Source organism: Limanda limanda, chromosome 2 (assembly GCF_963576545.1).
Source record: "Limanda limanda chromosome 2, fLimLim1.1, whole genome shotgun sequence".
NCBI lineage: Eukaryota > Metazoa > Chordata > Actinopteri > Pleuronectiformes > Pleuronectidae > Limanda > Limanda limanda.
The window spans coordinates 30875019-30891326 of record NC_083637.1 but is presented as its reverse complement, the minus strand read 5'-3'; the positions used below and the strand labels follow the sequence as shown (position 1 = coordinate 30891326).

The window sequence follows — 16308 nt, the reverse complement described above, 5'->3', positions numbered from 1 at the left end:
GAATCAAAGGTTAAGTAAACAGTGGGATAATAATTACAGATTGTTGTACCTGCCCTCCTGCCTTCACCTCATCTCTGAAATCTATCTGTGTGTTGACCTGAGAGGAAAGGAACTTGGATGCTAGCTTCATAAGAAGTTGTTTATCTCTCATTCTCCTCTTCAACACATCAATGTAAGCTTTTAATTTGTTTTCTGTGTGACTGCTGTTACACAACATGTTCGGTGATGCATTTGACTAGGCGTCAGGTCTCTGCATGTTTATTTTCACACTATGCTGAAATAAATGGAAACAATTGCAGCTAACTGGTGACTTGGTCATATCTTTCCTCCTTGAGATTCCTAAAAAAGAATACAGAATAAACATGGGAAAAGATAACACAAAAAGAAAAAACTACTTTTTGTACCCTTCACTTCCCTCCTCCCTTCCTTCCCCCCTCCTCCTTATCTTACTTCCTTCCTTCAAGGATGACCTGGCTATGCTCAGCACTATCACCCATCATTACTTGAAGTGGAGTGGGGGCCTCTTCATCGCAGAAGACGGACGTCCTGTTCCAGGTAAGCCTGAGCTTTTGAACAAAACCAAAGTTCAGGAGGCGAATGCAACAACAAGAACTGTAGAGGAGATATTCAGATCTCACTCCCCTTTGCTTGTACATGCTGTAACTCAGGGAAGAGACAGGTAAAATTATTCTAGACTCCTCACATCGTGGATGTAAATGGTTTTAGCCTCTCCCCTTCAAAATATACTACAGAATAGATACCAGAATAGCCAGACACAAGATTATCTTTCCACATGGCATTACACTCAGTGACATTCCATGTCTGTGCCTCTGTACAGTCTCTCTCAAATTGACATGCATCATGTATGTATACAAGAGATTTTACTGTATATATTCAAGTACATTGTGTAGCAGCTTGTCCAGCAGTAAGTGAAATTCGAATCAAACTCACCTATCGTTGAAAAGATTAGCTTGTATCAAACGTTGGTTAGATATTGTCTATTTGCTGTCTTTATGACTTTCCTATCTCTCTCTAATGCTCTGTTTATGTTGGAAATGTTCGAAGCGTTATCAAGATGACAGTTTCAGAGTGACGTCATCCATGAGATCAGACATGGGGCAGAGAATGACCCAAACTAACAGAGAGCGTGTGAGGAGATCAACATGAAAAGGGTTTTTTTTGTGCCTAAAAAAATGCAAAAGTAATGACTGGAAAAATAATCATTATCTCCTTGATAAGCCTGCTTGTTAGCTCAGAGTGCTGTGAGCTACAGTGATCTGTAGAGAGATCAAGATTATATAAAGGCTGTGGCTGGGTTTATAATGAAATTGCAATTTATAACATAAGGCAGGCCGCTCTGTTACTCTGTTTGATTTTTCATGAATATAGTCTGATATGCATGGGAATGGATGTCAGCTTACAGAGGAGCAGAATGATGGTTTTAGATGGAAAATGTGTCACATGGTGTTGTGTCTTCTTTCTGCTCTCTCTCTGCTCTCTCCTAAGTGTCCATTCAGGTGTCACCCTTTTCCCTGCCTAGCAGCTGCAGTGTGTGACTGCTGGGCTCAATCACCAGTTGAGGCCATGGTGGTTAAGAGGATGGGAGTAGCAGACAGACACCCCAGTTGGCCAGGTTGCAGTGTACAAGCGGTGTGTGTTGTGGATGTTGTGATCTCCTCTGCTCGAGTCGTGTGTGCTGTAGTTGGGGGCATAAGCAGTTAGTTTGTTTTATATTGTGGTATTTTTAGTACATTTTTTACTGCTGTTTGTCAGTGTCACTTTCCTTATTAGAAAGTAGTTTTCAGTCAATTGTTAATAAATTACTATTTTTGATTATTCATCCATTGCCAATTACTCTTCTCCTTGGGTTATATATATTGTTACTCCCTGCATCCCCTGAACGTAACAAATTGGGGCTCTTCCGGGATAGAAAGAGCTGATTGGGTAAGTGGAGGTGGCTGGGAGGGTACCTTCACCTGTACCAGAGGATCAATCAGCGCAGGGGGGACACGGACATGGGAGAGACTCATGACAGATTGAGCTGAAAACCTGGACACCAGCAGAAAGTCGGTGGCCCTTCGTTGGTGGTGAGGCCGACGCCACCGTCCCTAGGTGTTTCCCACTTAGTGTCTAGCGCTTACAATCCAGAGTCACAAGATGCACTCAAACTATGGCATCAGACTCTGAAGTGTGCTACCAAAGCAGTGTGGCTGAGGGGTAGAGCGGTCATCCTCCAACCTGAAGGTCGGCAGTTCGATCCCCAGTCTTCCCCATCTGCATGCTGAGGTGTCCTTGGGCAAGATGCTGTACCCCTAATTGCCCCTCATAGAACAAACAAAAAAAAGTGCTGCTAACATATGCACTGCATGAATGTGTGTATGAATGGGTGAAAGTAGAACAGTAAAACTGTACTGTAAAGAGCTTTGAGTGGTCATCAAGACTAGAAAAGCTCTATATAAATACAATACCATTTACCGTTTTACCATTTACGACACCGGGAAAGACTGGGATGAGGGTTTGCCTTTTGATTTTCTTGCCACTCTTGATGCAAAGCAATAATCCCTTGGGTTAAGTCCTTCTACACGTTTGGTGACAAAGTGCATGGCCCGTTAAAGTGTTAAAGGAGAAGTTGCTCTCTGGGTTTTCGCCCAAGACTGACGTGGTGAAGTTTGTTTCACTGTGTCTGGAGCGCTAACAGCGTGTGTCCATGTGGACAGGGGAATTCTTTCCTCCTCCCAGAACAGCAAGAACAGAAGGTTTGATAAGACAGCTGTTGAGCGACAATTCAAGCTTTGTGATAAAGTGCTAGTTGTGTTGCCCATGTCTGTCATGGTTTTGTCTTTGAGTGTTTAGTTTCTTTTTGGAGAGTGTTTTCAGTTTATTAGTACCTCCTTGTGTTTCATGTATATCCTTGTGTTTACGTCTGTATATGTTGTTGTTTCTGTGTCTTTGGTTTTCCCACTCCCTGTGTTCTGTTTCCTGTTTTATTTTGTAGCCCCGGCTCCTAGTGTATTTTCTTTCTTCACTTCCTGTTCAATTACCCCTGACTTCCCTGTGTGTGTATATAAGCCTCTGTGCTTCCCTTTGTCCTTGTCGGTTCGTTGTCTTAATGTCGTAATCTCCTGTCCTGTCGTTATGCTTCATCTTATGTGCTCACGTCCCCTGCTTCTTCTGGTCTCTTGTAAGCTTCTGGTGTTTGCCCCCATGTGCTCTGTGTTCTTTCAGTTTTGACTTTTTGAGATTCCTGCATTTGTTCTTATTTCTGTTGGACATTGTCCATTAAAATACTATTTTTGTTTAAAACTCTGCATCCTGGGTCCACTTGCCTAACCAAACCTGACAGTACGAACCGACCACAAACATGGACCCAGCAAAGATTTTTCCATCAAGTTTTTCAGTTGTAATCCTTGGTGGACAGGCTGTGCTACGCAGGCACCCAGCACCAAGCAGTGCTGCTCTGAGAAATCTCTGTTCTTCAGGCTTGGCTGAAGAACAGAGATTCGACCCAAGAATAACACGAGGGTTAAGTCAGTATATTGACATATTAGGTGAGTTCAAAGAAATTGTGTGTCGATACACTACATTGTCAGTGTCGGTGAGTATGGTGCATTGAAAGAGAGAGTTGTTTACTCGTTGCTGGTCAAAGCAGTACTGAGGCAAAAAAGAAGGTCAAGGGTTCTGGCTTATTCCCCAGTGTGAGTGTGGAGCTGCAGTTGTAATAAAATGTGATGCAATCATATTATACACATTATAAACCCAGAATATAGTGCTGAAAGGGTTTTTATATCAATGATCTAGGAAAATAAGACATAGAATTGTTCTTCCTTTGTATCAAAAAGAACATGCAAGGTGTAGAAGAAAATCAGGTTGCACAACATCATCATAATCACACAAGTCTGTGGAGAAGACAACAATGCAAAGAGAATCTCATAAGGTGAAATATTAGACCTGGTTCCTTTTCTCATCCTCATTTACATCAGCACCAGAGGAAGGACCATTGTCCATGTGAGACCTGTGCCTTCTCGGCACTTTGCAAGCTTAGTTTTGAGTGTGCTGTGTTATCGTTCCACAGCTCCACCAGTGGCCTGGTGACCACACTTGCAGTTTGTTTTGAGGCAGGAAAGGCTTCAAACCATTTTGACCACATGTCGACTATCACTAAGCAGTGAGATTTACGTCCTGATGGTGATAGCTCTATGAAGTACATCATCAGATGTCCAAAAGGTTGTACAAGCGGTTGGTGTGCTGCCTGGCTGGTTACAGCCACTGGCCTGCCAACATTCTGTGTGCCGCAGATAACACATGCCTGACAGTATTTCTGAGCATAGGTGAAGAAACCTTTCGTAAACCAATGTTCTTTGATCATAGATAGCAAATCCCCATTTTAGATGTGTGATCTTTACCGTGAGCCAACTTAGAATAATGAGGGAGGAAATATTTTGGCAAACAGGGTTTGTTGTCAGGACCATACCACACACCAGTTCGGAACATAGCACCAGAGGTCTTGAATAGGAAGATCAGGAGGACATATGAGAAGTGTTAAATACTGTCTGTGTATCAAAAAGACGGAAGTGACATGTCAGATGTTAGTGTGACAGCCTGTTGTTTGAAAGAGGAAGTGGTAGGCGAGCCGCAGCTTTAGCAGCAGCATTCTCCTGAAACACCTCATCCGTATTACGTGTATGTGCCATACATTTGCATACAGCAACAGTCAGTAGCCAATTTGCATACTTCTCTGCTGTTTGGGCTGTGAGGTGATGAGGAAGAGAACTCGAGATGAGAATGTCGTTATCTGAACAAACAGAAAAACCAACACAGTTAGTACCAGAGACAGGGTCACGTGAGGAAGACCCATCTACATACAGAGTCAAGTCAGAGTTAGAAGGAGGTTCGTCAGAAAGGTCAGTTCATGGTGAACACTGGACTTAAACTTAAGCAATACAGTTGTGTTCTTCCCTTTCGTCCCCCCAAAAAACATTGGATAAGTCTACAACCAAAGGCATGCTACATCAGGCGGAATTTGTGAAAGCAGCGTGTATGGGCTGGGAACAATAGGCGATCGAACAATTACAGCTTCATTCACAGCCTTCAAATCCGGCACACAGTAGGCTGACTTTTGTCTCAGATTTTCTTGACTGGAATCAGTGGAGTCAGGGCAGGGGACAATTACATCAGCCTGCAAAAAGTATTCAAAAACAGGTTGTATCCCCTCCACAGCTACTTGTCTGAGTAGATATTGTTGTTTACATGGTAGATAACCAAATTTTTGAGTGATTTTGACTGGGTCACAGTTTCTGATGAAGCCCACATCGTATTTGTCTTTTACCCACAGTGCTTCAGTTTGATCTGAAAGTAAAGGAGGAACATCAGAGGGGCTGGACCACATGGCATAAGAATGAAGGTGATTTTCAACCACAATCAGGGCATTTGGCTGGAGGACAGAAGGTTGGAAAACTCTTCGATCAAATGCACTCAGACTGGGTGAATAAATTACGTCAGGTGTAGTTGTGGGTAGCCAATCAAATGCAGACTAGCATGATCTGACCAATGGGCATAAATCGTGCGACTGGTCATCATGGGACTTGGAAAGCAAGATGTTAGGGCTGGAGTTCGAGAAGCTAGGCAGTGCCATCTGCTGGAAGGTGAGTGAGACGGCAGCTGCACTAGTTCTGGAACCAGACCCCAAAAAATTGCACACATTCAGAGAATCTTCAGGAAAAGGCAAAAACAGAGATTCATAAACGTGATCTGGTGTGTCTGTCACATGTGAGGTGCAGTGCAATGAATCAGTGTGCATAAAATCTGAAAAAGGTGTGACAAGAGAGTGGCCATGGAGTTTTAGATCAGCTGAGGTATTTATAGGAAGATGCCACTGGTATAAAAGCAGCTGCTTATGTGTGATTTGTGACATAAGGAAAGGAGTTGAGGAATTGTGCGTAACCGTCACTCGATCAGGGGAGGATACCAAATACTCCGAGACAACAGAAAATCACGTTCAAACCTTATGCGATGTTTGTCAAATTTAACCGTGCATGGGAGAGGTTTTGTGAAATTTTCCTTTACTGTTGCTGATGAGCCTTGAGAGAAAATAAAGCGACCACTCTTTTGATTTTCTGTTCTCCTGATGTGATCATGATTAAATTCGTGTTTAGTATGCCTATCCTTGCAAAACCTCTGGAAGGGAAAACTGTTTTTCATTATACGTCACTACTGACACACGTTAAGGAAGGAGAAAACCCATTCAAGCGAGATATGCTTAAACATGTCCCAGATTGTTTGTGAGCACAACATGAGCCAGATGTGGATTTAGTGAAAAACACACACACCTAAAAAAAGTAGTGCAAATATAGTAAGTTGCAGATTTTAGAGGAATTATGGGAGATTGGAGGAGTTTAAAAGTCTTAACGCCTCTGGGATGATAACTGTCTCGTGCACCTGTAGAAATCTATTACAGCCTCCGAAGCCTGCAGAGGAAGAAGAGCCGCTGTCTTCGTGATGGAGTCTGTGTGGTGAGTCCAGGTCAGGTCAGGTCCAGGTCAGAACCTGAAGCGGCTGACTCTCTCCACCGTAGTCCCGTTGATACAGAGGGGGGCGTGTTCTACTCCTTGTCTCTTCCTGTAGTCCTTGATCAGCTCATTTGTTTGGCCGATGTTGATATGGAGGTTGTTGTCCTGGCACCAAGATGTCAGGCCTCTGACCTCTCTGTAGGCCTTCTCACCGTCGCCAGCGATCAGGCCTATGACGGTCGTGTCATCAGCGAAATTGATGATGGTGTTGGAGCTGTGGGTGGCCATGCAGTCATGAACAGGAGAGGACTGAGCACGCAGCCCTGGGGGTACCAGTATTTAGAGTCAGGGTGGAGCCCAAGGTGACGAGCTACAGGGGCACGATGGTATTGAACGCTGAACTGTAGTCTATGAACAGAATTCTCACATGTGTCCCTCTGGTCCAGGTGTGAGAGGGCAGTGTGCACTGTGATGGAGATGGTATGTGGATGACCTATTTGGCCTGTAGGCAAACTAAAGTGGGTCCAGTGAGTCAGGGAGGGAGGCGGTGATGAAGGATTTGACTAACCACTCAAAACACTTCATGATGGTGGAGGTGAGTAATACTGGGTGGTAGTCGTTCAGGCAGAGGGTTTTCGTTTTCTTAGGAACAGGGACAATGGAGCAGTGACAGGTTGAAAATGTCTGTGAACATCTGCCAGTCTATCTGAACACACCTTGAGCTCAGCCAGGGATGCCATCAGGAATCAGGTGCACGTCCTTCAATGACGGGTTATACAAGAGATACTTTCGGATCTCTTCTGCCAAACGCTCTTCTATTTGGTCCATATTCGTTCTTCTAAATTTTCCTTGGTTTCTGCCGGTATTATGGGGCATGAAACCAGAAAATGTGACTCCGGAAAGGATGTAGTTAGTAGGGATGAGCGAGTACAGCATTTTCTGTATCTGTTAACCACATGAATTATCTGTATCCGTACTCGGAGTGGGCGGAGCCTAACCAGGAAGTGGGTGTGATTTAACCCGGAAGTGGGCTGGATTTAACCCGGAAGTAGGCCGGGTTGTCTTGAAACGGGCGGGGCTTTAACCAGTATGTTATTTTAAGCATGCAATTGATATGGGTTGATCAGAAATTGTTATATTTATTGCTGATTAGAAAACTATTACAGGACAGCATCAGCATTGAGCTTCAGATCAATGATTTTGATCACAATAGCAAACGAACTATTTACAGAACAAGTTTTGCAACAATGAATACAACACATGCTGTTGCAATATGAAGTGAAATGTAATAACAAGTGTTTTCATACTCAACATAACTTTCTTTTTTAACTTTGAAATTTTTTTATGATTTTTTTATTTTTATTTTTTTTAAATTTATTTCCACACCAGGTGTGTGTGTGTGTGTGTGTATGAGTGAGTAAGAGAGAGAGAGAGAGAGAGAGAGAGAGAGAGAGAGAGAGAGAGAGAGAGAGAGAGAGAGAGAGAGAGAGAGAGAGAGAGAGAGAGAGAGAGAGAGAGAGAGAGAGAGAGAGAGAGAGAGAGAGAGAGAGAGAGAGTAGTCAGCCGCTAGAGCAGTGGTTCTCAAACTTTTTCTGTCATGCCCCACTTTGGGTCTAAAATATTTTTCATGCCCCACCCGCTCCCCCGCCCCAACAAAATGGGCCAAGTTTAACATGTGTATTTACATAACATACACATGAACATTAAATCCACATTACTTTCAGGAATTTCTGACAAAAAGTTGTTTGAAAAATCATTTTTCAAACAACTTTTTGTGACATTTGTCACTTATTTTAAAAAATTGTGCGATAACTTTGCTTAAATTCAACATAATTGAAGTACTTTTGGTGACATTTATCACTACATTCCTCCATCAGTCTGTACTTTTTCAATAATAGAGAAAAAATTAATTCAATTAAAATCACTTTGTTACAAAGATGATAAAGCTCAACCAAAAAGAACACATGCATGTGACAGGGGTGTAATGTTTCTCAGTGTCTTCCTAATTTGTTTGGTCTCATAGAGTTTTCAGACATAAAATACACACTTGTCTCTCCTCATGTCCTACCACATTGACTGTGAACCCAAGAACAAGACAGGTTTCATCGTACTGTCTTTTCAACCTGGTTTTTGAACACTGTCTCTTGTTTGTCCCTGACCGGCTGCCTCACGTGAACGAGCTCTGATCTCCTGTGTGTCTCTGAGCAAGTGGGTGGGGGCGGAGCCCCGGGGCCCGAGTGTCTGCACTGCCAGGGAGCCGCTGCAGAGGAGCTGAAGCCGAGGGCTGCCGACAACTGGCTGCGGCGAAAGAGCGATTTGTTTACTGCTCCGCCGTTAAAGAGATGCAGACGTCAAAACATTAGTTGGGCTATAATATTATTTCCGCCTCACATTTCCTCCTACCGGTCACGTGCCCCACCTGTTATGCCTCCACAGACCTCTACTGGAAATAAAAACAAACTTCAAGCTGAAGAAACCCTAAACGTTAACGGAAAAGACCCGCGAACCTGAGTGACTGAGAGACAGAGAGCTGTTCTGTGAGTGAGTGAGCAGAGCGGTGTGTGAAGGGGAGGAGCGCTGTGACGCTGTGTGAGGATTTTCATTCAGTCCGAGCACAGATATTGACTCGTATTACTCGTATAATACTCGTGCTTGGCAAAAGTGCTTTATCCGTACCGGATACTCGTTTTAGCCGAGTATCCGGCTCATCTCTAGTTAGAACCATAAACAGGTGTGCAGTCTTGGGTGAAGAGGGAGTAGAGGAGAGGACTCAGCACACAGCCCAGTGGCACGCCGGTGTTCAGGATGAGGGTTGAGGAGGTGTGGTTCTCTAACAGACTCGGGTCTGTTGGATAGGAAGTCCAGTATCCAGTTGCAGAGGGAAGTGTTGATGCCTAGGTCACCGAGTTTCTTGATCAGTTTGGAGGGGATGATGGTGTTGAAAGCTGAACTGAAGTCTATGAACAGCATTCTAACATAGGAGTTGTTATTGTCCAGGTGAGAAAGTGCGGAGTGAAGTGCCGTGGAGATGGCGTCCTCCGTACTCCTGTTCTGTCGGTAGGCGAATTGGAAGGGGTCCAGTGTGTGTGGTAAACAGGTTTTGAGGTGAGCCAGGACCATCCTCTCGAAGCACTTCATAATGGTGGGGGTGAGTGCAACAGGGCGGAAGTCGTTGAGGCTCGCTGCAGAGGAGTGTTTGGGCACCGGCACGATGGAGGTGGTTTTAAAGCACGTGGAGACAGCTGATTGGACCATTGACAGGTTGAATATGTCAGTCAAGACCTCAGCTAGCTGCCCAGCACAGGCCCTGAGCACGCGTCCGGGGATGCCATCAGGGCCAGCAGCCTTACGTGCATTGATCTTGCTCAGTGCAGCACACACGTCGATGGAGGAGAGTGTGAGGGGCTGGTGGTCTGTAGTGAGCACAGCCTTGATGGCTGCCTCCTGGTTGTCCCTGTCAAAGCAACATAAAGGCTGTTAAGCTCTTCAGGGAAGGAGGCATCACTGTTTTGGGGGGTGGTGTTGGTGGGTTTGTAGTCTGTGTAAGCCTGGATGCCTTGCCACATACGTGTGGGGTTAGGGTCAGCAGTAGGCAAACCTCTTTGTTCATTCATGGCTTCTGGTTAGGGAATGTGGTGATTCGTTTGAGGGTGGTGACACTGTTGATGTTGGTGTTGATGAAGTCCAGAACGGAAGAGGCATAGGAGTCGATGTCCGTGTGGGAGTCCAGTGTGGCTTGAATGGCAAACGCCCTCCAGTCTGTGTGTTCAAACCGGAGCTGTAGTGCAGTGTCTGCTCCCTCTGGCCACACTTTAACTGTCCTCACTGTGGGTTTCACACGTTTGATGAATGGTGTGTATTTGGGGAGTAGGAACAAAGAGAGGTGGTCAGACTGTCCTAGGTGGGGGAGGGGGACGGCTTTGTATGCACCAGCCATGCTGGTGTAAACATGGTCCAAAGTCTTGACTCCTCTTGTGGCGCATGAGACATGTTGGTGGAATTTGGTGAAAGCTTTGTTCACATAGATGCAAAGACCCCCACCTCTGGTCTTACCGGAGTCATCAGCTGTTCTATCCGCCCGGAGGAGGTAGCGCCCCGTTAGCTCGACGGCGCTATTGGGAACGCTGTTGTTGAGCCATGTTTCTGTGAAGATCATGATGTTGTAGTCCATAATCCATTTGTGAGTGGTGATCCGCAGCCGCAGCTCATCCATTTTGTTCGCCAAAGACCGACCATTGGCGAGGAAAAGGCTCGGTAGAGATAGCCGGTGAGGAGTTAGCTTAAGCTTAGCCCTTAGCCCACCTCTCTTCCCCAGTCTTTGTTTACGATCTCGATCGGAAGCCTCGGTAGTCCTGACGATCTCAGGAATGAGCCTTGGACCATCGAAAAAGTGAGTAGTAGTGCAAGATCCGATGTCCAAAAGATCCTGTCGGCTGTAAACAGTTTTCGCAAGACTGTTCTGAGGGAACAGACTTGAAACGAGTAAGCAGATAATTACTATTTTGCTAAATCTGGGGAGACGCTGAGCCTCGCGTTGTGCACACGCCGCCATCTTCGTGAGTTAGATATCTCTACTTTTACTCAAGTATGGCTTTCAAGTACTTTATACACCACTGCTGATCCCTGCAGGGACTTTGCACTTTGCAATTGCTCAATGCATAGTTAGAAAAGTATACGTGAAATGGTGTCCGAGGAAGGAGGAGAGTCTTTGTACCCTTTGGTGACACAATATTTAGGTTGTAGTGAGTAAAAGCAGTAAGCAAATGTTTTGGCCCACAATAATGTTTACATCATCATTGTAAGTGCACAATGGCTGTATTTGATCTGAGGCAATACTATCATTATAATTAACAATGTAGTTTTCTGTAGTTTAATAACATGTATATGTTGGTGTACTAACGGAAGGATCCAACATTAAGAGACCATGCAGTCTCTCAGGAACAGTGGACAAACTCTTTATGTCACAGTAATTAAAATATTTAACTCCATTTCCATCAGTGGTTTTGTGACAAGGACCTGTGACACTTTGTGAGGCAAGAATGGCAATTGTTACATTACTTTTCTATTGCAAAAAGGGAAAAAAGGAACATTTTTCACGGCTACTTTAAAACATTGCAGTAGCAGTGAATAATGGTTCAAGTGTCCAAGCTGGACAGGTCACAATATCTACTTGACCTGTCTTGAATTTAAGAGAAGTGAGTTGCTTTTGTCACCTTTGGGATTTGTAAAACTGTATAAAAGAAAGCTACTGTCATATCTGTCAGGACACGTGTCCTTGTGGAGACGGATACAAATTGATTGCCTCAATGTTATTCAGTCAATTATTTCCAGAGATCGTTGATGGTCAGTCAGTCAGTGGTACAGGTCACAGTGTGTATCCCCTGAGAAACAGTTTGGCAGTACATTCTATCACGGGCTACAAATTCTATATCCTCCTGTTACTTCCCCAACTTGGTCTAGGGCAAATATGCGTCACATCCTATTACATCTACGGCCCAGCGCTCTTCCCTGCAGGTTGCTAATCTATAGTTTCCAACCCAGCCTAGGTAAACTAACCATGGATAAATCCCCAAAAAGAAAAGTCTGGGAGGGAAATAGAGAGTTTAATTCTGAATGGACAGATTCATTGGTATTCACTGCCAACGATGCAGCTTTACCTGTATGCTTGATACGTGGCGAAGAATTAGCAAACAACAAAAGATGTTATGTTGAAAGACAATTCCAGAGCAAGCACACAGCCTTTGCTGAAAAGTAACAAGCTGGAGAAGGGCAAAGAAGCATAGTTCTGTATTGAATTTATCTCAAAGTAGGCCTACATATGTATTTTGTTCTCCTCTTCATAAGAGTATGGTTTTTTCCTTTGTTGTAACAGGTAAAATTAGCAATAAAATGTCAACAGTTTTCTTTATTGTTTATATATATATATGTACGTATAGTAAAACTATATATACAACTTTATCATCCGTGTTATCAAGTATGTTGTGCGGCTCCAGACAAATTTTATCTGGGGGAAGAGGGGCCAAAAGGGCTCTCTTGTTAGTAAAGGTTGCCTACCCTTGGTCTAGGGGTAGGGAGAGTAACATATGACCAGATTTAAAGATGCCAAGCAGGTCAGTTAATGTTATTTATTGCCCACAATAGAAGAAAAATGACCTCAGGGAGAGCCTAACCAAAATAACTAAAAAAACTCATCCCTTACTAAAAACAAACATACTTCTGCCTACCAAGAAGATTAGTACAAAATATGAACCTCCCTAGCAGTACATAAGAAGGAGAAACAAAATGGCTACTCACTTCTACAGTTTCATGGCCAAAAGTCAAATAAAGAATCCCACAGCTAACAAAAGGCAGTTGAGGAACAACAAACAGTTCACTAGAACGAGTGGACACACAGCTCAACAAGTACATACACAGGCAGTGGATAGAGCAAGCAGTCGATGACAGCAGAGTGAGCAGAGCAGGAGGCAGAGAATGACTGAAGAGAAGTTCCTCAGCTTTATACTTTCCAGCTTGATTAGGGCTCCAGGTTTACAGAGGCACCACCCACGGCAGATGCAGAGCTGAGGATCTGGAACTGACTGAGGCCCAGGAGTAGCACACATACAAACACACACACACAACCGCATCAGAAAAACATTTAGTCCTCAGGGGAAGTTAACACCTCCACACCCAAAAAACACCCCGACCTGTTATCTAGCTGTAGCTGCTATACCTACAAAAACAATACACTATACGAACAATATCACAACCTCGAAAGAGCATCTGCTACTACATTATCACAGCCTCTCTAATGCTTTATGATTATGTTGTAACTGTGATTTCATTGTGTGATGAAATTTGCAGCGACACTTACTGACACAAACTCTTCTTTTCCTGCAGTGCAAGGTTATATTTATTATGGGTCTGTTGTGCTTAATCTAAATGCTGTACAATATATTTCTTCCTGTCTCTGGTTCCTCAGCCGCTGTTGAGTCAGAAAAGCCTCCTTGTTGTAGGTTGAATGTGGCAGCAGATTTAGTCTTTTTGCTAGAAAATTGGGAACTCATGATATTAAAGGGGACATAATATGCAAATTCCACTTTTGTAGTGCTTCTACACGTTAATTTGGGTATCTGGCATGTCTACCGTCCCAAAAACTCTGGAAAAAAACATTTCCCGCGATTTGTTGTAGTTCCTCTTGTTGCGGGTATTGGAAATCAAAGGCAGGAGGCATCGTTCTCAAGTTAAAATTAAGCAGGTTTATTCAGAGGTCACAGGTCAGGAAACTGCGGTGTCTAGCAAATGGACATGCATGGTCCACTGATCCTGTACAGGAAAAATGGCGCTTAGTCAGAGTGCGCACAAAGCTTATATATTGATACTGGGCATGACAGAGGTTCTTCTTGGATTGGGATTGGTCGAGACTAGACGGTCCTGCCTTCCTGGCGTTGGGTCCTCCTCCTGGCGTTGCGTGATGACGACGTTGTACGTGCACGCCATTGCTATGGTTACCAGAGGTCATAAGCATGTTGCCTGAGTTTGTGTGCTCAGTATATGTGTGAAGTGAAGTGAAGTGAGGTCGTAGTGTCCCGGCCTCAAAGCATTCTAAGACTGATAATTTCACAGGAGAGAAGACATCTCAGTATTTAATATAATTAAGTTATTCATGAAAGCACTGTGAGAGAAAGCCTCCCCTACCTCTAATCTGCTGTGTATTAGACTCCCTGTTTGATACGGAGTATGAGAATGTTCAATCAACTAGCTGGAGATGTGTGTGTGTATCTGAAGTTGAGGAGCAGTATGACGTACTGTTATGTGTGAATGTGTGTGCGTTTACGCTCAAAGGACATTATGTGTATCTGACTACACGTTAAAGTGTGTGTATGTGTGTGAACAGTGGTGTATTATCAATACTCTATGTCAGAAACTATACTCTAGATGGCGTCGAATGGGAATACACCAAACTAATACGTAACAGATAAAAATGCCCATGTAGTACGCCCCCCACCACCACTCAAACCACCACTCGACCCACCCACTTTTTCAGTCCATCGGAGTCCGGCCGGCCGCCATTAAATTCTTGCAAGCCTTGGAAACACTTGGATAAGCTAACTAGAGCATGAGTCGAATTCCACACCCAAGATGCTCAGTGCTCGGCTGCACAAATCAGCACAAAGCTCTTCATGTGACTCCAGCTTCAGAAGACACAAGCTTGAGATGGATTGAGTTCATATATAATGGCAACGTTCCTGCAAGAGTTGGCAAACATCTGTTAGTGTGCTCTAACCACTTTGAATCGGACTGTTTTATCAACCTGGGCCAATATAACGCCGGATTCGCGAAAAGGTTGTTATTGAAAGAGGGGTCGTGCCATCTTTCCATCGCAACACTCAAGACGAGGGAAATATAAGTTTTTTTTTAAAAATAATTCTGGTATTTGCTTCTTTTAGACATTTTGTGTGGAGGCTAGTGACGTTAGCATGTTGTGGCGTGTGTGTGTGAGGGGCTGGGGGCTAGTATGTAGTGGTTGGGGATAGGGATGAGACTTTACAGGAGTTTTCATGTTGGACTATTAATAACGTTATTGAACAATCCCCGTAGCAGCAGTGTAGCTACAGCTGCTGTAGCTAACAGATCCTATGACTACTTACAGGGCTGGAGAATTAGCGCATCTAAACAATGACATAAAAGATTATCCACAGGAGTCTGTCTGTAGGGTCAGAAGTGAGTCGTTAGATGTGTAATTAATCAGCCTAAGCCTTCTCCAGACAGAGGCAGAGTCATTGACTGAGAACTGGTGTTGGAGTTTGTTCATTATCAAAGTCGTGGAGCACATCAATAATTAGCATAAACTGGTGATTTCCTTATTCTAAAACCAGAGCAGAAAGTTCAACTAATTGGCAATTTTGTAATTAATTCACTCACTCACACAATACATTGAAGGCATGCCCTGTTTGGAACATGATTTAGACCTTATATGGGGATTAATTTTGTTTTTTATATATATAATATAATATATATTTTAATACTTAATTTCTGAGTTGTATAATGTGTTCTGTTTATTTATTTCGTCTGTTTTGTTATGGTTTGTTTATTTATTGTTCATCTGTATTATGTACCCTCAATCAAGGCATTGCTGCAAAATAGTTGGTGCTCAGTCAATTCTCCCTGAATAAATAATGATGATGATGATAATGTGTCTGTGCATGACTAAAATTTTATTTTTATTTTTAGGACTGTACAAGAAACTGGTCAAGATTTCCCAGGACAAAGAATGTGTGAAACTGAAGAAGTGGCTTTGCAGCATATAAAAACACATCTACTGGACAGCCGCTATGTCAACATCAGGGCCAGAGAGAGTGGCAAAGTGGACCTCCATCCTCAACCATGTCCAAGACAGGCTGGAGATGTAGCGAGGGACGTTCACTGTCTCCCGGAGAAATGAACACTCTGTGTTTTTAGTATAGAAAGACGTGAATTATATTTGTTCACAAGTCATAATGACTGGTTTTGTTATTTTCACTTTACATTTACACTTACTTTACAGTAAAGTAAACCTCTATTAAATACAGTACAACATGACAGTTTGTATGGTTTGAAATTGTCATTTATTATCACACTGGCATTTAATTATCACGGCAAACAATTACACTGCACAAAACTTTAAGTGTTAATGTAAAGTGAAAATAACAAAACCAGTCTGTATGACTTGTGAACGAATATAATTCACGTCTTTCTATACTAAAAACACAGAGTGTTCATTTCTCCGGGAGACAGTGAACGTCCCTCGCTACATCTCACTCACACACACACTTACACACAC

General features: G+C 43.4%; 1 long non-coding RNA gene across 1 annotated transcript; it reads left to right on the top strand.

Moving 5' to 3' along the window:
- The first annotated feature begins 106 nt into the window (after window positions 1-106).
- LOC133016461 (uncharacterized) lies at window positions 107-15912 on the top strand. Its single transcript, XR_009681846.1, has 3 exons — window positions 107-172; window positions 465-555; window positions 15720-15912. It is a non-coding gene; the product is annotated as an uncharacterized LOC133016461 (long non-coding RNA).
- The last annotated feature ends 396 nt before the right edge of the window (window positions 15913-16308 follow it).